Genomic DNA, 21,819 nt, shown 5'->3' with positions numbered 1-21,819 from the left:
AGCTTACTATGCTTAAAAAAAATAAAAGTAATGTCCCTGCCCATCTTTATCACTTAGTCTACTGTGATTAAAGTTGGTTCCCATTTCCCCTTCAGACTCCTGGCAGCAGGGACTGAAGTCTGATGGAACTGTTGGCAGTTTTCAGGCTTCATGAGAGTAAGAAAATCTGGGGTCTCATTTAACTTGGGTCTCCTCTCATACCCTCAACCCCAAGAATTCTATGCCTTTTTATATCTTTAAACTATCTTCCCCCTGTTTCAAGGACACTCTACCCAGCTTTATATCATGCTTAGATGACAGTTTTTCATATGTCTCATAAAATTCTTTCAAAGAAAGTCTTACCATTTTATTATCATTTTTTTTCACAAATAGAATTTTTATTTGTCACCATTAAAAGTATGACTTTTAAACAGATTCTTGGACTACGGCTTCATATTCATCAGCTCATTCAACTTTAGCACCTGTCTCATTCTCAGTAGCTTTTCCAGAACTGCTGCCTTCACCAGGAAACTCCATGGGTTTTCCAAGTCAAACTTGGGCTTCTCCAGCATTTTGACTTGCCTAACAAGACATCATACAGTGGAGAAATAGAATGGTAGGGCTTTTCTATGTCTCTTCCAGTGCTCTCTGGAATCAGTTTATTGACCACTTCTTTCAAGTCATTTGCCTGCACCTCTTAGGTCATGATTTCCATCATCTTGTTCAGGATTTGGTGGACCTGCTGATGCTGAGCACAAGAGGTCTTCCGAATCTGATTGTTTCATTTTATTATTAAAACCAACACAGAATAGACAAAGCAAATCACCTTTGGTAGTCTTGACATCAACATGAGCTTCAATCATGCTCTGCCATTTTTTGACCATGGAGCACATTTTGTCATGGGTAAGATCCATGACATGGAAATTAATCAGGCAGTTTTGCCTTGAAAATTCTCAGTGATAACTTGAATATTCTAAATGCAGCATCATCATTCTGCAGATCATCTAGGCTCACTCCAAAAACACCACCCCTGAGACCATCAGATGCAATTTTTGTTCCTTGAGTTCTCGTGACTAGTATACTTCCAACATTTCTTATATTAAACATTGCTGGTGCTTTCACATTATACCAATATTCCTTAAAAAATGGATCAAAAAGTTTCTTTTTGGTTCCCTTTTTAGTACTTTCATAAGGCACTTGTTCTTTTTTTTTTATTGATTAAGATATTACATATGTGTACCCTCTACCCCCCCCCCCCCCGCTCATCCCCTCACCCCCCCGTTGTCCGTGTCCATTGGTTAGGCCTATATGCTTGCATATAAGTCCTTTGGTTGATCCTTCCCCCTTGCCCCCACCCTCCCCTACCTTCCCTCCAAGGCCCGACAGTCCAATCAAAGCCTCTCCGTCTCTGGATCAGTCCTTGTTCATCAGTTTATGTTGTTCATTATATTCCACAAATAAGTGAGATCTTGTGGTATTTATCCGCTCTCCAGTTCCATCGATGCTGTGGCAAATGGTAAGAGTTCCTTTTTCTTCTTCCTCTTCTTAAAGAATACCTTTCAGCATTTCATATAATGCTGGTTTGGTGGTGATGAACTCCTTTAGCTTTTTCTTATCCGTGAAGCTCTTTATCTGACCTTTCATTCTGAATGATAGCTTTGCTGGATAAAGTAATCTTGGTTGCAGGTTCTTGCTATTCATCTCTTTGGATATTTCTTGCCACTCTCTTCTGGCCTGCATGGTTTCTGTTGAGAAATCAGCTGACAGTCGGATGGGTACTCCCTTGTAGGTAACTGACTGTCTTTCTCTTGCTGCTTTTAAGATTCTCTCTTTATCTTTTGCTCTTGGCATTTTAATTATGCTGTGTCTTGGTGTGGTCCTCTTTGGATTCCTTTTGTTTGGGGTTCTCTGCGCTTCCTGGACTTGTAAGTCCATTTCTTTCACCAGGTGGGGGAAGTTTTCTGTCATTATTTCCTCAAAAAGGTTTTCAATATCTTGCCCTCTCTCTCCTTCTGGTACCCCTATAATTCTGATGTTGGTACGCTTGAAGTTGTCCCAGAGGTTCCTTACACTATCTTCATATTTTTTGAATCTCTTTTCTTTTTTCTTTTTCGGTTGGGTATTTTTTGTTTCTTTGTATTTCAAATCTTTGACTTGATTCTTGGGATCCTCTTGTCTGCTGTTGGATCTCTGTAAATTATTCTTTATTTCAGTCAGTGTATGCTTAATTTCTAGTTGGTCCTTTTTCATGTCCTACATGGTCTCACTATACTCCTTGAGGGATTCATTAAATTTATCGGCGGTTTCCATAAAATTCTTGACAAACCTTATAAACGTGGCCTTGAACTCTATATCCAGTTGTCTGCCCTCCTCCGTTTCTGCCAATTGTGACCTGTTTCTTTGTCTCCACATTTTGGCTGCTTCCCTGTGTTCATAGAGTGGCCCTGCGCTCCAGGTGTCCTGTAGGGCCCAGTGGCTCAGCCTCCCCAGTTACCTGGGGTGGACACTCTTGGTGCACTCTTGGTGCCTTGGTTGTTGTAGGATCACTGGGAGGAATTGACCTCCAGGCCAATTGGCTGTGGGAAGCAGCTGTGTCTGAAGTGGGAGAATGGTCCCCCTCTGTCCACTGGGTACAGTGGCTCCTGGATCTAAGGAGGTGCTAATTCAGCCCCTGCCTGAGGCCACACAGCCGGAGCCACAAAGAGGCTCAGCTGTGAAGCAATGCAAGCCGCTGCGGGGCCTTGGGCCTTCTCTTGGAAGTTCTGGGTCTGCTTGGCTGGGCTGTAGTTAGGTACATTCACATGCAAAAGCCTCTGCTGCAGTGTGGGTGGGGCGGGGTCTCAGGGAGTCAAAAGGGAGGAGAAAGAGGCTATGGCTGATTCTCCGCACCCGGAGTCGCGCGTCTCAGTGTCCCGGTAACGGCTGCAAGAACCTCTGAGGGAAATCCACCCTCAAGTTCGCCCGCTGCCGCCTGACAGAGCAGCCTCTCCCCGTATGAGTCCTGGGTCCCCAGAGACTTCCCGGAACCGGAGTTCAGAGCAGTCGGGAGCTTGTGATTCAAAAAGACAGCCGCGTCCTCAGGTGCCACCCTCTTTCCGCGCGCGCGAGCCGCCGCCGTACCTCTGCACTCAGCCTCCGCAGCTCCTCTGGCTCTCAGCGTGCTTTTCTTTTCTTCTAGTTGTAGAAATTACACTCAGCCAGCCTTCCTGTTGTTCTGGACGATGTTTGCTCCGTCCTTTGGGATATTGTTCAATTGTTGTGTGAGGTGACTATTTCCCAGTGTTTATCTATGCCGCCATCTTAGTTTCTCCAAGGCACTTGTTCTTGTCCATCACCATAGTGCTGCTCAGAAAGCCAAAAAGGCAAGCCTTACCATTTAAAAATAATTCAACAGAAGCCCACAAAGGATAAGAGTTTATATTTGGTGGTTATTCAACTTTGTTTATTTTATTTCTATAAATAGGGTGCCTAAAGTGACAAAGTATAATCTGCCTATGGCTGCTACCTATTATTCTTTTCTGGCCATGGTTATACCTTTTGGTCACTCTGGTAAACTTCTATTAACATTACTATTTTGGCTTCTTTTATTCCTTAAATATCCTCTACACTAATAAAAGAGAAAGATGCAAATTAACCATCACTCCACCACTCCGCTACACCCACCAGCCAATCAGGAGTGAGTATGCAAATTAACCCAAATAAGATGGAGGCAGCCATGGAGCTGGAGTGAGCAGGAGGCTTGGGTTGCCCCGGCAATGGAGGAAGCCAAGCTTCCCTCCTGCCCTGGCTGGCCCTTGGCTCTACTAAAGGCTACAAAGTTTCGATTATAGAAGATAAATAAATCCCAGAAGAAAAAGGAGATGCTGGGAGCTTAGGGGCATGGCCAACCTGAAAATGGCCATCAGCCCCTCACCCAGGCTGGCGAGGCACCCCAGCGGGACCCCCACATCCTGAAGGGGCTGTGGGCAGCCTGAATAAGGCCTCAGCCCCTCACCCAGGCTGGCCACACCCCCATGGGGTGAGGGTCCCCACTTGGGGGCTTGACCAGCTTGAAAACAGCCATCAGCCCCTCACCCAGGCTGGCCAGGCACCCCAGTGGGACTCCCCCACCCTGAATGGGCTGTGGCCAGCCTGCAAACAGCCATCAGCCCCTCACCCAGGCTGGCCAGGCACCCCAGTAGGACCCCCACCCTGATCCGGGACACCCTTCAGGGCAAACCAGCCGGCCCCCACCTGTGCACCAGGCCTCTATCCTATATAATAAAAGGGTAATATGCAAATTGACCCTAACAGCAGAACAACTGGGAATGACTGGTCACTATGACACACACTGACCCCCAGGGGGCAGATGCTCAATGCAAGAGCTGCCCCCTGGTGGTCAGTGTGCTCCCACAGGGGGAGCTCTGCTCAGCCACAAGCAAGGCTGATGGCTTCCAGCACAGCCATGGTGGCGCGAGCCTCTCCCACCTCCTCAGCAGCACTAAGGATGTCCGACTGCAGCTTAGGCCTGCTCCCCGCTGGCAAGCGGACATCCTCCGAGGGCTCCCAAGCTGCCAGAGGGATGTCTGACTGCCAGCTTAGGCCCGATCCCCCGGGGAGCAGGCCTAAGCCAGCAGGTGAACATTCCCCGAGGGGTCCCAGACTGCGAGAGGGTACAGGCTGGGCTGAGGGACCCCCCCAAAGTGCATGAATTTTGCACATCAGGCCTCTAGTATGTATATATTTTAAATCCCCTCTTGAGGTTATGTTTTTATTGATTTTAGAGAGAGGAAGGGAAAGAGAGAAAGAATCATTGATGTGAGAGAGAAACATTGATCAGTTGCCTCCTGTATGCACCCTGGCAGGGGATGGAACCCAAAACCTAGGTATGTGCCCCAACTGGAAATCAAACCTGCAATTTTTTGGTGTATGGGATGACACTCCAATTGACTGAGCCACCGGCCAGGGCCTTCCTTAATATTTTTACTTTAAACACTATACTTGATAAAGTTGATCTGAAACTGATCTCTCTGTTTATCTCTGTAAAAGAGATTTCACTGGAAAATGAGTGCTCACTGTGAACAAAGATTTATTCAAAACAATTATTGTCCATGTTACATTGGAAATCAGCAAGCTGAACAGAGGATGCCTTAATCAGTAAGCCAAATTTGGAGTCTTTATTATGCCAATGGTCTCAGAGGAGTTGTCTCCAGAGTCTGAGCAAAGTAACATGGAGGTAGCTTTCCCTTTATACCCCAATCTCCTCCCCACCCCCCGGTTTCTCTGTCTCCGAAATATGGGGCTTCTGGACCTTTAGCAGGCTTTTCAAAGAGCCCTATGTACTGGGATGGGAGAAGAGTGCTTAGTAGATATCTTGCAGGAAGCTTATAGCCTTGAGCACAGCATAATTCAGGTAACAAAAAGACATCTGGCATGGGAGTAACCAGGGATGGACCAGACCCTTATGTCAGCAGAGCAGCTTGCAGGACCAGATAATTGAGCTTATCTTCCCTATCATTCGAGCAAGCATGCTTACAGAAGCCAGGAATAGCAGAGTTAATTAACAGAACAAAGGACCATCTATGTTTAGTGGAAAATTTTAAACAACAATTCTAACAAGATGGAGTGCCTATGGTTCACCCACAAGGAGCTTTCAGGGTAAAGTCCTACTGTGGCAAATGGTCCAGCAAAAACCCTGTGCAAAGGCAAAACCTTAAGTCCTTTTATTTTCTTTGTCATTTAAGTAGATATATGGTAGTCTTACACTGATGGCGAGGTGCATTTGAACTCTTGTGCATGGTTCATAGGAAGATGAGGGTCAGACCAGTTTCAGATGTTACCTTCTTCTGTTAGAGCTTTACCTCGCATTAGGCTTCTTCTCTATTCTCTGAGCTTTAGTCATTTTAGTACAGTGGTATGAAGTGGCAGGAACCAAACAGAATGTGTTTTTTTTTTAAAAAAATTTATCTTTATTGTTGAAAGTATTATAGATGTCCTCTTCCCCTTGCCCTCCCCCGCCTCCCTCCATTACCTCCTCAGGCCTTCCCCACACTATTGTCTGTGTCCATGGGTTATGCATATAAGTTCTTTGGTAAATATCTTCCTGCCCACCCGGCTTCATTCCCTCTGAGAATCGTCAGTCTGTTGCATCTTCCAGGTCTCTGGGTCTATTTTGTTTGTCAGTTTATTTTGTTCATTAGTTTCCACTTATAAGTGAGATCATGTGATGTTTGTCTTTCTCTGACTGGCTTATTTCACTTAGCATAATGCTCTCCAGGTCCTGCCATGTTGTCTCCAGAATGTTTTTAGTGCAGCTGGCAAAGGAAGCGGCCCACTCATTCTGTTCAATGTTCACCAGTCCCTGTAGAAAGTAACTAGAGGGTAATACTTCTTAATAGCGTTAACTTTTAGCTGCCCTAATCTCCTGCTTCTTCTCATGCTAACTGAAGGATACTTTAATTTCGATTTTGGAAGTATCACTGATGTATCTGGAAATCTTAGACCCATTGATGCTTTCATATCACACTTAGAGACTCAGTTTTAACCTCCAGTGAACTGCTTATGAAAAACTTCTATTGATTCTGTCACTTTGATGATGGCTGTCTAACCTCTTTGTTACAATCTTTTAAAATATTTTGTTATTAATACTTAGGTTGGTGCCCCATTAGTAGGCAACCTTCCAAATCAGTTCTTTCCCTTTTTAATTTCAGAAGTACCTCAGAAACCTGTCCTCTCTCACATTCACCTGCCCAAGAATGAAAGCCATTCTGAAAAACAAAAACAAAAACAAAAACAAAAACCTGAAACTTTCTAGATGTTTCAGATAAATTCCTCAAATGTAAGTTTGGGCCCATATGTTTTTCTCTCTTCAATGTTGTTTTTCTCTCTTCCTATTCTCTGATTTTCTTTCTGTGTGTTGTCTTCTTAGAATTGGTATTATAGCAACTGAGGCTATGTGATATCACCAATGATCTCATTGCTTCTCTTTTACCACTAAGCCTGTCAGTGGGTACCTTGGCTCATACAGCTCAGTCTGCAGGTGCCCTGATGAAGCCAATTTGGATAGTCTAGTACTATGCCAAGCTTCAGCCAAATAAGGCATTTCACTGCTAAAGAGAAAAATGCCCTTTGGGCCTGGAAGTCATTGCTAAACAAAACCAAGGGAAATCAGGTCCTGATTAGGTTTTTGGATTCTAACTCTGGGAAGAAATCAGCACTGGACCTGAAAGCCAGGCAGGAAGTCGTGCACTTGGGGTAAATCTGACCTTCTGAGGCTCTCTTTTTGTCAGGAGGATATTGTAGAAGGTATGGCAGCTAAGCCCATGAGCTGTGTTGGGTCAAGCTCTGCTTTGGGCATTATGTTTCAAGACACCCAGGTACCAGTCTCTATACCGGGGTGGGCAAACTTTTTGACTCAAGGGCCACAATGGGTTCTTAAACTGGACCGGAGGGCCAGAATGAAGGGACAAAACGGAACTGATAGCTGTGTCCCTAATGAAGGGACAGAACAGAACTGATAGCTGTGTCCCTAACAAAAGGACAGAATGGAACTGATAGCTGTGTCCCTAACTCCTCTCCCAGGAAAGCCACAGCATGTATCAGTTACTCAGCCTGCCTTTATCTCAGTCAATGGGAAAGCAAGGGAAACTAGCCCCCGGCCCTCACTCAACCAACCGGAATTGACCAAATGCCTCCACCCCCCAACCCCAAGCCCTATAAATTCTTTGTTCTCTTGGGACTCGGGGCTCTCTCTCGCATCCAGTAATGGAGGCAGAGGGGAACCAAGCCTGGGCTTGAATAAAAGACTCTATGCTTTTGCATCGGACTCGGTGCTCGCTGGTGGTTCTGTGGGGGGTCTTGAAATCTGGGCATAACATTTGGGGGCTCGTCCGAGATCCCCAAGACCCACGAGGGACCCCGATCCGGAGAGTCTGACTGACCGCGGTAGGTGTCTGTGTCTTTTGTATTCTGTTCTGTGTGTTATATGTTCTGTCCTGTGTGAGCTCATTTCTGAGGGATGTGGAATCCCCTTATTCTGTAATGCCCGAAGCGGTCTAGGTGGATGCGCTGTTAAAGGACCACGGGCGGGAAGAGTCGGAAGACGTTCTGCTCTCTTCAGGAGGGACGCGGAATCCCCTCACTTCAGGAGGGACGCGGAATCCCCTCACTTCAGGAGGGATGCGGAATCCCCTCACAAGGATCTGAGACAAGGCGGGTCGCTCCCGCCATTTGGTTTTGTTTCCGTGGAGTCAGAAGGCTGGTTTTTTTGTTTGCTTTTTTGGGGCCCTTTGTCTGTGTCTGTGTTTTTCTGTTTTATTCTGTGGACTTACTGGATGGACATTATGGGACAGACTCAAACTACTCCTTTAAGCATTATGGTCGTTTTAAAATCAAGGGCTGGGCCAAACCTGCTTGCCAGCCTCAGGTGTGGTTTTCCAGAACTGCTGGGAACTTGGGACCTTGAAGCTTACTGAATTAAAATGATAAAAAACTTATGTCTTGCATTTTTGAAGTTTATTCTTAAAAATGTTACTGATTGAGAAATGCTAAATATTTGACTTGCCAGCTAAAAGTTTAAGATTCGGATTGAATTGGGAAAAACTGTGTGCTATGGTAGCTAAATGCCTTTGCTGAATGAATGTCTGGTGAAAGTGTGTGAGTGTGGAGGGAGGGGGCCTTCCCTCTCCTCTCCTTTGTGTAGCTCCACAACTTTGGTCAGGCGGGCATCTGAGTGAGAATCTTTGAAAACAGGTCATCCCCTCCCTTGTTTGTCTCTCATCACCGATCATCATGGGGTCGGGACAAAGTTTGTTTGTGTGGGACTAGCCAATTTACTACAGAGAAGGGGGACTGGAACTGGTCTGTGTAAAGCGAAAGCTACTTTGTGCTGTCTGTTTGTACACATGAGGAAAAACCCCGCTTTAAGGGGAAGACAGTGGAGAACTTTTAATTGCTTTGCTCTGATGTATAATTTTTCTGTGTTAGGTTAAAATTTTAAAAATCTAGAATTAATTTAAAGGTATAAGGTTGCAACCCAAAGAAGTTTAACAAAGGCTGGCTAGGTTCCAAAATTGCTTAGTTCTGAGATTGCTTATAAAAAAGCAAGAAAGAAGTCTTTTCAAGTTAACTATTTGCTTAGCAAATTAACAAAGTAGCAAATTTCAAAGAACTTGTTATTCATGGTTTTTTTTTTTTATCTCTTTGGAGGACACATCTCTGCAGGGCAGAGATATTTACTGCCTGTAACTGTATTTTGTTTAACTTGCTGTTTTCAATTGTTTATTAGAATCCTCATACAGGGCATAGCCTGGCCTCACCTCCCTCCCCCACCTGGCGCCCCCGCCGGCACAGGTGCAGGCTAAGCTGGAGAATGCTGAGGTGCTGGAGCTGACGGTGCAGCGCGTGCTGCAGGAGTGCTGCGGGGCAGGGCTTGTGGGCGCGAGCAGCTGCAGGCAGAAGCCAGCGAGTGCTTCGCTGCCGGCTACATCCAGTGAACCCCCTGCTTGAGTCCATACCACTGCAAAAGGGCAGCGGCTTCTGGGATTTGCTGGGGGATGCTCTGGCCGAGCCCCTGGGAGACCCTAGGCAGAGCAGCTGGCTCACAGGAGGGGCTGATATCCCCTTGTAGTGCACTCCCTTGAAAGAGGCCTGGTTGCTGCTCTGCCACTAAGGAAACTGGTAGAAAGGCAAGAAAGCAGGGCCCTACGGGTTAACAAAAGGGCACTCTCCCTGGACCTGGGAGCCATCAGAACTTTGAAATTCTCCAAGAGAGGAAGAATCTGACTCAGAGACTGGCCAAAACCTCGTTGGGTTAGAAAAACCAGAGGCTGCATATTGAACTTATAGACTGCAGTTTGCTGGGCAGTGGTCCAAGCCCAGTTATATAGGGGTTAAGCTACCTGTGTACAGCAAAACAACTTTCTCCTGTGCCAGAATACATTTTAAAAAAATTGAATGCATGATAAACCAGTAAGCTTGGACAAATAAAATAGGGAAACTGAGCAGAAATCCTATCTTCCCTAAACAAAGGTTAAATCGTTTATGTCAATCTGATTAATGTCATTTGTTGTCCACACCCAGGGACAAATAAAGTTAGAAAATAAACCTTATTTTAATTAGTTCTTTTATTTAGGAGAAGCCAACCCGGTCCCTCCCTGCAACATGAATGATAAAATATATGTTCAAAAATTTTAAAATTGCTCAAACCTTGCTGCCTTGGGCCCAGTTCTGCATGTGTAAAAAGAGACCGAATAAAGTTTAGTAGCAGAAGTGAAAAGGCAGGCAGGGCAGAAGCAGGCCAGAAGAAGCTGGCAAGGCCATCCAAACCACCCAGCCACTATTGGCCAGAGCTGCCTGAGGCAGACCTCCTCGGACTGGCAACAGCTGACTCTGACTAGAACAGACTGGGCTTTTTCCAACTGGGCCCCCATAAGCCGATGGTCAAAATGAAGATCGGGGGCCAGACTGTAAACTTTAAACCACTTTTGCCCCAGATGGCTCAGCACAGCCTTGCCTAGGTGAAGAGACCTCTCCAAAAATCCTGTCCTTAGCAGTGCCAAGAGAGAAAGAATGAAGACTTTATACCCCCCAGCCAAAGGCCTCCACATCTGTTCTTGTCAGGCCCCCATCAGGGGACTTGGACAGTGTTCCTGTTATCTGCCAAAGTTCCCAAGACTATAAAAGTACTTGTTCACTGAAAAGGTATAAATGTAAATGTTTATTTGATATTTATATGTCTACTTAAGTATAAATATTTGTAAGATAAATAAAACCCCCGGTTAGTTTCTTGGTGTATTCTGAAGCAGCCCATTCAGTCTTGACAGAGCCAATGGGACCAGTAACATCTAAAAAGACACCAGTTCTAAAAGCCACTGGACAAACTGCCTTTTTCCTTGGACATCAAAGAGGACTGTGGACCTCAGAAAGAACACGGTAACTCATTCGTTTCTAGTCACGCCAGAATGCCTGTACCCCTTACTTGGACATGATCTCTTACAGAAATTATAAGCCACCCATAAGCTTGTTCGAGATGCCCTGCCAGTGCCACCTCGGACTCTGTACATCCTTTCCATTCTGGGGACTCGGTATGAGTAAAAAAGTTCACGACCCCAGGACTCACCCCAACTTGAAAAGGACTATACCTGCAGAAAATTGTATAATAGACTCAGATGATGCCTGCATCTTCATAGACATGGCTTCAGAAAGACAAGGACAATTTTACCTTATATAGAAAGATCAAAAAGTGGACTTTAGTCACCTCCCTAAAATGTTTGTATAGCCCTGCCATACCTCATGTTTAGTAGTGGAGGATTTGTCTGCCTGAAGCAGTCATGATGCCAATATTATATTTCATTATATTGATATGTTGTATTAACCTTCAATTCTCTTACAGGTTTAAATGTAGCTGTAACTGGCAAATGTCCAGTCTCCCACACCAAGAAACATTGCTATAGCTATGTGTTAGCTGTCCTGGAAGGGGACTATGTGGGGTGAACTCCAAAAGTAAAGAATGTCTAGCTGCCAAGAGGGCAGGTGCCCAACTAGGCAAAGGAAAATACCCATCAGGTTTTAGTCTCTATCGAGAGGCAATTGACAGTTGGCAGCCTATATACTGTCTTGCAGGCCTGTGTGACCATGTCCATGTCAGAGGTGGCACAAAACCTCAACTGTAGAAAACTGGGAAAAGCCTGTTTGAAACAGAAGGTCTGAGGCATGGTTATGCATTTTTAAAGAACATAGAAAAAAAGTTTAAAGGCTGGTTTAAAAGTATGAAATTTATAAAAATTATATACATAATAAAAAGGAAAAGAAAAATATTAAAAAAAAATGAATCAAATGGTACAGACCAGTAAGTCAGAAAGAGTAAATAACTTACATTCTGCCTCACTAAACAGAGGGTAAATAGTTATGCCAAAGTACTTAGGAAGAACTGGTAAAAGAAATCCAACAGTTACTGTTTTGTTATAACTAGCAGATCAATATGTTTTTCTCCTTATATAATTCCTCTGAAATTCGGCAATGCTAAATAAGTCATGGCAATACATTACTTTGCATAAAATCAATAAGACTGGCTCCTAATAGTGGAGTATCATGTTTTAAAGAAACCTGTCTGAGCTCTGAAGACTTGAAGCCAATAAGAATGCCACGAAGAAAACCTGGTATCCTGCTTGGGAGCCCTGAAGACGGCTGGCGCTGGAGCGTCAGGCCCATGCCCTACCATCACTGGCGGTTGGACAGAGTAGAAGGGAAGCAATAAGGATGCCTCTGCATCCCTGCGGAACCCCCACACACTCTGGGCCGCAACAAGTAGGAGAGCTACTGAAATAGGCCTTCAAGCCTAGAGCATGGGCTCAGGTGGAGTTGCTATAGGTAAAAAATTCACCTAACTCAGCAGATACTGCAGGCAGGCCTGATGGCAGCTTGGATAACTTGGCTTCCTGGCCCTATGGGGCACGTTAAAATTCAATCATAAAATTCCAGCAAAAATAGTCAGTTACCATTCTTGTGTTTATGCAAACATCAGGCCAAATTGAATACAGTAGATAAATTAATCTTAATTTGGCTTTTTAATAGCCATAAAGAAATTTTAAAAAGAAAAATCCTATTTCAATAGAAGTTGTTAAAGCTAAAATGGTTTCTTTCCCTTCCATCGGACCATTTGTTATAGTTTGTCTCTGCCAGGTCACAAGCCCAGCTCCTTCTGTGCACAGGACAGCAGAAAGCCTGAGTGAAAGGTGACCTCTAACCAGACACACCCACTGCAAATCACCCTCAAGAAGACAGTGGACCTTGGCGAACCCCTTGTAATCCTCCTGATGCTGTTGACTTTCAGCCCTTGCATTATTAACAAACTAGTCCAATTTGTCAATAAATATATAAAAATAATTCAGTTAATAGTTCAGCCCGTCTCATGATTGAGCCGGAAGTTCCAAGACAAGGGGGGAATGAAGGGACAAAACGGAACTGATAGCTGTGTCCCTAATAAAAGGACAGAACGGAACTGATAGTTGTGTCCCTAACTCCTCTCCCAGGAAAGCCACAGAATGTATCAGTTACTCAGCCTGCCTTTATCTCAGTCAATGGGAAAGCAAGGGAAACTAGCCCCTGGCCCTCACTCAACCAACCGGAATCGACCAAATGCCTCCACCCCCCAACCCCAAGCCCTATAAATTCTTTGTTCTCTTGGGACTCGGGGCTCTCTCTCGCATCCAGTAATGGAGGCAGAGGGGGACCAAGCCTGGGCTTGAATAAAAGACTCTATGCTTTTGCATTGGACTCGGCGCTTCCTGGTGGTTCTGTGGGGGGGGGGGTCTTGAAATCTGGGCATAACAGGAACAAAAGCATGGTTGGAGTGTTTGTGTGAACTAATATAAATTCAAAGTAAACATCATTACATGAATAGTTTTATTCATTTCAAACGGGCCGGATCCGGCCCGTGGGCTGTAGTTTGCCCATGGCTGCTCTATACAGTCTTACCCAGGTCATATGTAAAGGCTCTTAGAATTGCTATGTCCCCTGTGGAATCTGGGCAAAAAAAACCAGTGGCCAAATATACATATTTGGTAATTTCCTAGTTGACTTTTGATATCCAAACTTTTGGAGTTGGTGTAAGTAGTCTTAATTTCATCATGATGCCTCTTTTGTTCTCTCCAAACATGCCCTGTACATTAAATACTGAGTATCCAAGTGAAAGTTAATTAATTTAATTTTTAGATTTTTCTGGGATTCTGAGAGCCTCACATGCACCTTTGATATGACTGTTGATCTCAGAGTGATGAATCCCTGACTCAGAAGTTGGGCAGAAATATAAATTTAATACACTTGGAGGAAATGGCCCAGTTGGACCATAGTTTATGCTGAAAATACCTCAATTATACCCATAACTGCCTTTACTCACTCCAGTGTTTCATCTACATTCACACTGTATTTAGAACCCTGTTTTAGAATTTCTTTCCCTCTGGGGTCTCCTCAAATATTCATTTATTTAAAAATAACTTTTAAATTATGTAAGTTAGACTATATATCATTATAGAAACCTAAAAAACATCAGAACAAAAAATGACATTACTATATGCTATTTATCCTTCTATTTATATTTATATAAAAATTGAATTATATCAGACATGTTGCTTTGGAATATACTAAAAGAGTATACAAACCAGAGAGAATCTTTTGCCATGTTAGTAAAAATAAGTGTACCTAATCACTAGTGGCAGCATAATATTCCATTTTATAGCTACAGCATATTTGTTGAAGCACTTTTCTCCTGTTGGACATTTAGATGGTTTGTCTTTTTTTTTTTTCTATTAAAATTCTGTGATGATGTTCTCTTATGATGAATTACTCTAAATGGATTAGCTGATCAAAATGTATATTTAATTTCAAGGCTTTTGTTTGCCATATTGCTAGGTTGATTTCCAAAAGTGATGTCCCAACTTAGATGCCAACTAGCAGGTTGAAAGAATGCTCAGTTTTCCTCAATTCGAAACATACACACACACACACTATTATAATTCTTTCTAAAATTTACCATGGTAAGTATTTAAAAGTAGCCTTATTATTTCAATGTGTATTTATTTCATTAGTAATTGGGCTGAATTTAAAAGAAAATTTTATTGGTCATTTTGTCTTTTCTTCCCTGTCTTCCCATTTATGTAAATTACATAATTACGTTATGTACATAATTCATTTTTCTATTTATGTATTCACTTTTTATGGATTTAAAATGATTTATATTTTATATGTCTAACGCTTACTCTTTATATGTTTTTTTTTTTTGTTAATCCTCACCCAAAGATATTTTTCCATTGATTTTTTTTAAAAAAATATTTTTATTGATTTTTTTACAGAGAGGAAGGGAGAGGGATAGAGAGTTAGAAACATCGATCAGCTGCCTCCTGCACACCCCCCTACTGGGGATGTGCCCACAACCAAGCCAAGGTACATGCCCTTGACTGAAATCGAATCTGGGACCCTTCAGTCTGCAGGCCGATGGTCTATCCACTGAGCCAAACCAGTCAGGGCTCCATTGATTTTTAGGGAGAGTGAAAAAGAGAGGAAAAGACAGAGAGAAACATCGATATGTGAGAAACACATCTATTGGTTGCCTCCTGAACGAGCCCTGACCAGGGCCCCGGCCAGGGTGGAGCCTGCAACTAAGGTAAATGCCCTTGACCAGAATTGAACCTCAGACCCTTTGGTCCACAGGTGGACGTTCTATCCACTGAGCTAAACTGGCTAGGGCGCCTCTTTATGTTTTATACTTTGACTTTATGTTTAGGCCTATGATTATACCTTGAGATTATCAGATGTAGGATTGAAAATGTCTCTTTGTGAGTAGAAAATGTGTACATTTACTGAAAGGAAGGACAGCGTGTCTCCAGACTAAGCGGCAGTTTCAGAAAGGATAAATGATCACTTCTCCAGAGAGGAAGGGGGTTGATGTAATGAACTTGCCACCAGCTGTCTTTCTCAGGGAATGATACTACATCGATGGCTCAGCATCAGTCCCTGCTGCCTGCTGGTAGTCACTTGTTAGTTACTAGATCAGCCTCTTGCTAGGAGGCCCATGTTTTGGGTGGCATGCATGGCCTCAAACATACCACGGTGGCTCCTCCATCTGTGAACATATTGCACAAGTATCTGGATGGCATGACAGAAGCTGCCTGACATGTAGTATAAATCATTCTATTCACGTGGCTTACAAGTTTATCCACTGTTGTGGGCATTGATATGGATCCAAGATTTGCACATTTTGTGTCCAATCCCACAGTTCCATCCACATGCCTCCTTCCTACCTCTAATTTTCCAATTTTACTTTTTTCAGATCCTTGACTGGCTAGAAAAATCATGTATTACAGCTGAAGAGCCCATTTATATCATTACCTCAGGCTCTTTTTCCCTATTGTGCAACTGAACAACAAAGTTTACTGCTTTCATCTGCATATTGGAAGAAGCTGGCCTCACCATCATCATTTGGAGCCAGCCTCTGAGTTAGGCTGAATGCAGCAGCCACCTATTGTTGGCTCACATGAATATATTCAGTCAACTCATACATGAAGTAGCACTGAGCTTCTTCCATTATTTACTGGTTGTTGGAAACCCCTGATGAGGCCATAGGTGTAAACTCAGGAAGAGGTGTTGGTATAGCAGAGGTAGGTGAAGTGTCCTCTGAACATGCCTGGGCATTCACTCAGGTACCATTTCTAATGCGTTGCTGTTCTTAACTGAATTTATGTGACAATATCCAGCTCATTATGAGAAGCTCTATTTGCATAGCCTTCAATTTCCCATGGTAAGATGTTCAGTTTTTTTCAACCAATGGAAATCAGGTTATCTATGCAGTAAAAAGCATGGCCTTGTTCTAAGACTCAAGGGAAATGCACTACAAGTCTAATGCTGCTTATCACACCACATTCTTATCTATTTAGCTTGAGAGCAGGGCGGCATGAGTAACAGCCTGAACCTATTGTAGAGGTTTCTTTTTGCACTGGGCCCATTCAAAATCAGCAGTCTTCCACATCAGTCACTTGATTAATATGTCAGAGCCTTATTCAACAAATTTGGTTTTATCTGCCTCCTAAATATCATGAGTCCCACCAAGTTCTGTGTAGCAGGGGTTGTAAGATATAAAAACTTGTCTTTAATTTTAGAGGCAATGTGCCCTGGTTTGACTGGTTGAGCTGAGTTTGTCAATCTTAAATATAGGGTGTCCCCCCGAAATGTATACACAGACTTTGAATAATTATAAAGGCTGCATTTGTTAAAATACAGTTCATTTTCAGAATTGAGCTATCAGCTGTTAAAGTGTGTATACATTTTTTGGGGACACCCTGTATGTCAAGGAAATCAAAAGTTACCCAATTCCATGGCTCTTATAATTACCATTGTCTCCAACCACTCAAGTGCTAGAGCCATTTTGTAGACAGTGCCTTCCCTTCCACCTGTGCCTCCTCCCAATTTATCAAGGGTCAAGTCTTAGCAAGTGTGGTGCTCTCCTATACTAGGGGCTACCACCACTTGACTTATCCACTGCACTGAGGTCTTTGCTGCCATCTTTCCAGGAACTTTCATACTGAAAGTTCAGTTTCTAGGGCCACTTATCAGTGGTGCTCATATGGGCTCTCTTGAAAGAAGAACCTGAGACAGGACTCGGATGCCAACATGACCTTAGAAAGAAAGAAGGAGCAGGGAGAGTAAGAGGCGAGGAAAAAAAGTCACTGAGAAGGAGACTTGATTCCAGGATCTCTGAAATGCATAGGGAATGTCTCCCCAAAAGAAAAATGTTTGATGCATTTATCCATCTGTTCTGACCCGTAAGACTTCAGGGCTGGCCCTACACAACAGCTGGGGGGCTCTCATAGCCTCTGAGAATCTCTGAGGCAGAAATTTGAAGGATACATGGTACTTTCCATTTGGGACATTGTTAGTATGAGTCAGAATCCATACAGAACTGCTCAATACAGCTGTAGCTGAAAATAGAAGCTCACTAAAAGCATCGCTACATTAACCTTCTGGTTTCATTATAATTTACTAATTGTGTGACATTAGGCAAATTGCTAAAACTCACTACAACTCTTAGCTTTCTAATTTATTAACATGCCATTGATAATAACCTGCTCCCAGGGTATGTTGTATATAATAAATGCACGGGCTGTTCTCAAAACATATTCAGTGAAATAATAATTCCATGAGGTGATTTGGGGGAAAAGGAAGTTATCCTGTCAAACTTGGATAAAGGTCCATTCTAATATATATATTTTGGAGATTTATTCTGCTTATGATATTCTTGAAGGCTTCATGAACTTGGTGTACCCCATTACTTGCTTTATTTAAATATAGGACTTTTTAAACTTAAGCAGACTTATTTTTCCTTTCCTATTAACTCCACATGGATTATTCCTAGAAAAACATGTTTGAACACTTAGAGATAAGTGCTTACATAAGTGATTTTTCTAAGTGACTAAGAGGTGATAAGTGTTCAAATAGTAATGTATATATTGAAATAAATGAAGTAAGCTGCAAGGCTGTCCTCTGTGGGGGTAAGAATTTATTATATGGTTTGAAAAGGCTGTAACTTTTTTAAACTGTATTTTTATTGTTTATACTATTACAGATGGCCCCATTTCTCCCCCAGCCCCCTTTGCCCACCTCTCTCCTGCCTTCACCCACCTTCCTTCTGGTCATCAGCATACTGTTGTCTGGTTGAGGGGTGTGTGTGAGAGAAAGTCAAGAATCACCTATTGAGTGATACAGGCTTTTGCTTGTATCCTTATAAGTAGTTCCTCTATTAAAATGAATTAGACACATTTGAAGTACAAATTTTGTTACCACTACATTCTTAATTTATAAAGTCCAGAATTCAGACAAAGTTATTAAGTTGGATTTCTTTTTTTTAAATTGTTTTATTGCTCAAAGTATTGCAAAGAATATTACATATGTCTCCTTTTTTCCCCCACCCTTAACAATTCCCCGGCCTCCCCTACCCCCCAGTGTCTTATGTCCATTGGTTATGTTTATACGCATGCATACAACTCCTTCGGTTGAAAGTCCAGAATTCAGACAAAGTTATTAAGTTGGATTTTTTTCCCTTAAGTGTCAGCAACCTGAAATATGAGGTGAACATCTTTCTGGGTTATGGAAAGCCTGAGATATAGAGAGCCTAGTTAATTATTATCTCAAAGTTGGCTACAAATGCAGAAACCACACACTGTCAGAAATAATCACTTGACATTTTATTAATTATCACACATTTTCATCTTTCTTCCAAATCTGCTAAGAAGGATAGATGACTATGGAATGAATGAACCATAAGCTCCCAGAGGAGAATGATAATTAAAGTAATCAGGAAAAGAGCATCCATCTAACACTTATATTAAAGATATTTTGGATATGGAGTTTTGCTTATGTAAATAATTTTTCCAGGCACTTGCTTGTCCATTCAATTCACTTTACTTCTGTGAAGTAGAACAAACTTCTCTTTTGTCATGAAACTCCCAGAAATCCAGCCCTTCCAAGTCCAGAAAACTTCAAATCCTTGATTCTTTCCTAAAGGAAGTTTAATTACAGTTGCACTTCACTTTGTGGAATCTAATGACTCTCTGAAGGCTGTAAATGTGCTCTGTATATTGCATATTATTTCCCTATTGCCTTTCATTACATCTTAGAGTTATCCTAAAATACCCCCACAGATGGCCAATGGTGAAAATAGAATTCATAATCAAACCAACAAGTATGATTATATATTTTAAAGAAGAGAAAATCGTTAGAGACATTTTGGATAATGAAATATGTCACACTGCAAAAATATTGAAACAAAATATGGTCCTAATACCTGTCAATTAACATTGGATTTGCAGCAAAGTGAGTTAAGTCCTGACTAACGCCTGACCCTTTACAGTTAGCATCTATCTCAATCCTATTGGATACAAACAATAGCCACTCAATTCCTAATTCTTATTTTGAGTGCTCTCTAAAATACTGAAGTCAGTCCTCTGTATTTGCAGGTTCAGCATCTGTGGATTAAACCAACAGCAGATTGAAAATATTTGGAAAAAAATTATGTTGTTGCTGATGTGTACTGTGTAGTTAGGCCTATGATGTTTGCATCTGTATTGAAAGTGTACAGACATTTTTCTCCTATTATTTCCTAAACAATACAGTATAACAACTATTTAAATAGCATTTACATTGTATTAGAATTACAGTTATGCACTACTGAACGACAGGAAACATTCTGAGAAATAAGTAATCAGGCAATTTTGTTGTGTGGACATCATAGAGTGCACTTACCTGAAACTAGATGGTCTAGCCTACAACATACCTAGGGTATATGGTACAGCCCATTGCTCCTAGGGTAAAAGCTTGTACAGCATGTTGCTGTACAAAACAACATGAGATTAAATCAAGCACAAGAGAAAATGGTTCAATCAAGAGATGTGGCAAACAGGTGTATGAGACTGCTGCTGGCATAATACAACCTACTGTCTTACAGCTAACTTTTTCTAATAAGTAGAAAGGTTATATACTCTAATGATAAAAACTATGATATAGTAAATACACAAACCAGTAGCATAGTAATTTAATATCTTTATCAGGTATATGCACTGTACATAATTTTATGTGTTATGTTTTTATACCAGAGGCCCGGTGCATGAAATTTATGCACAGGGGTGTGTGTGTCCCTCAGCCCAGCCTTCACCCTCTCCAACCTGGAACCCCTTGATCAGGCCTAAATGGGCAGGTCGGACATCCCTCTCACAATCCAGGACTGCTGGCTCCCAACCACTCACCTGCCTGCCTTCCTGACTACTCCTAACCACTTCTGCCTGCCAGCCTGATCACCCCCTAATCACTCCCCTGCCAGCTTGATCACCCCCTAACCACTTCCCTGCCGGCTAGATTGCCCCTAACTGCCCTCCCCTGCCAGCCTGGTCACCCCTAACTGCCCTCCCCTGCCGGCCTGGTCCCTCTCAACTGCCCTCCCCTGCTGGCCATCTTGTGGCGGCCATCTTGTGTCCACATGGGGAGGCCATCTTTCACCACATGGGGGCGGCTATCTTGTGTGTTGGAGTGATGTTCAATTTGCATATTACCTCTTTATTATATAGGATGACTGGTAGTGCAGTAGGGTTGTTTACACTAACATCACCAAAACATTATGTGAGTAATGCATTTTGCTATGACATTGTGTTAGCTACAATGTCACTAGGTAATAGATATTTTTCAGTTCATTATAGTCTTACTTGAGGCCCGGTGCACGAAATTAGTGCACTCAGGGGCGCGGGGGGTTCCTCAGCCCGGCCTCTGCCTTCTTGCAGTCCAGGAGCCCTCAGGGGATGTTCAACTGATGGTTTATTTTATTTTCTTAAATAAGACTAACCCACTCTGTAGTGGTGATATTTAAGATGACAATGGGCTAAGCCATCAGTCAGAAATCCTTAGTGCTGCCACGGATGTGGGAGAGGCTCCCACCACCACCACCACTGTGCTCACCAGCTGTGAGTCCAGCTTCTGGCTGTGTGGTGCTCCCATTGTGGAAGCTCACTGACCACCAGGGGGCAGCTCCTGCATTGAACAGGATTGGGCTGAAACCGGCTCTCTAACATCCCTTGAGGGGTCCCGGATTGTGAGAGGGCACAGGCTAGGCTGAGGGACCCCACTGGTGCACGATTGAGGCCAGGGAGGGACAGGGAGGTTGGCCAGCCAGGGAGGGACCACAAGAGGGCTCCAGGGCATATGCAGCCCATCTTGCTCAGTCTCGATCAGCTAGACCCCAGCAGCAAACTAACCTACCAGTTGGAGCATTTGTCCCCTGGTGGTCTGTGCACGTCATAGTGACTGGTCGACTGATCAACTGTCTGCCTCCTGGTGGTCAGTGCACATCCTAGCAAGTGGTTAAGCAGCCTTAGCATATCATTAGCATATTACACTTTGATTGGTTTAACAGACAACCCGTCAACCGGACACTTAGCATATTAGGCTTTTATTATATAGGATGGGATCACCATTGTACATGCAGTCCATTACTGACTGAAATGTTGTTAAGTGGCACATGACTGGATAGGTAATCTAGAGATGACTTAAAGTACATGAGATGATGTGCATGGATTATACAAAAATACTGCACCATTTTATATGAGGGACTTGAACATCCACAGATATGGGTATCTGCAGGGGTAGCAGTGGGGAAGGTGGGTCCTGGAACCAATTCCCCTTGGATACTGAGGGATGACTGTACTTAATGTCCAGCTAGAGCTATTTGTTTCTTAAAACCCTTAGAGTGAAAACATGTATCATTCTTTGGAGATAACGTGATAAGGTCATATTTGCAAGGTTGGACTTATTTCATACAGAAATCCT

The 21,819-nt window shown here is 43.0% G+C and overlaps 1 pseudogene across 1 annotated transcript; it reads right to left on the bottom strand.

The window, feature by feature from the left end:
• Nucleotides 1–293: 293 nt before the first annotated feature.
• LOC308531599 (small ribosomal subunit protein eS1-like) lies at nucleotides 294–1,178 on the bottom strand (annotated as a pseudogene). The gene has a single exon. The product of its transcript is annotated as a small ribosomal subunit protein eS1-like (transcript).
• Between the last annotated feature and the right edge of the window lie 20,641 nt (nucleotides 1,179–21,819).

The sequence above is a fragment of the Myotis nattereri genome, assembly GCF_964212035.1.
Source record: "Myotis nattereri genome assembly, chromosome: 1".
In the NCBI taxonomy this organism is placed as follows: domain Eukaryota; kingdom Metazoa; phylum Chordata; class Mammalia; order Chiroptera; family Vespertilionidae; genus Myotis; species Myotis nattereri.
Note: the sequence above shows the minus strand (reverse complement) of the source record. Positions and strands in the feature narration are given on the sequence as shown.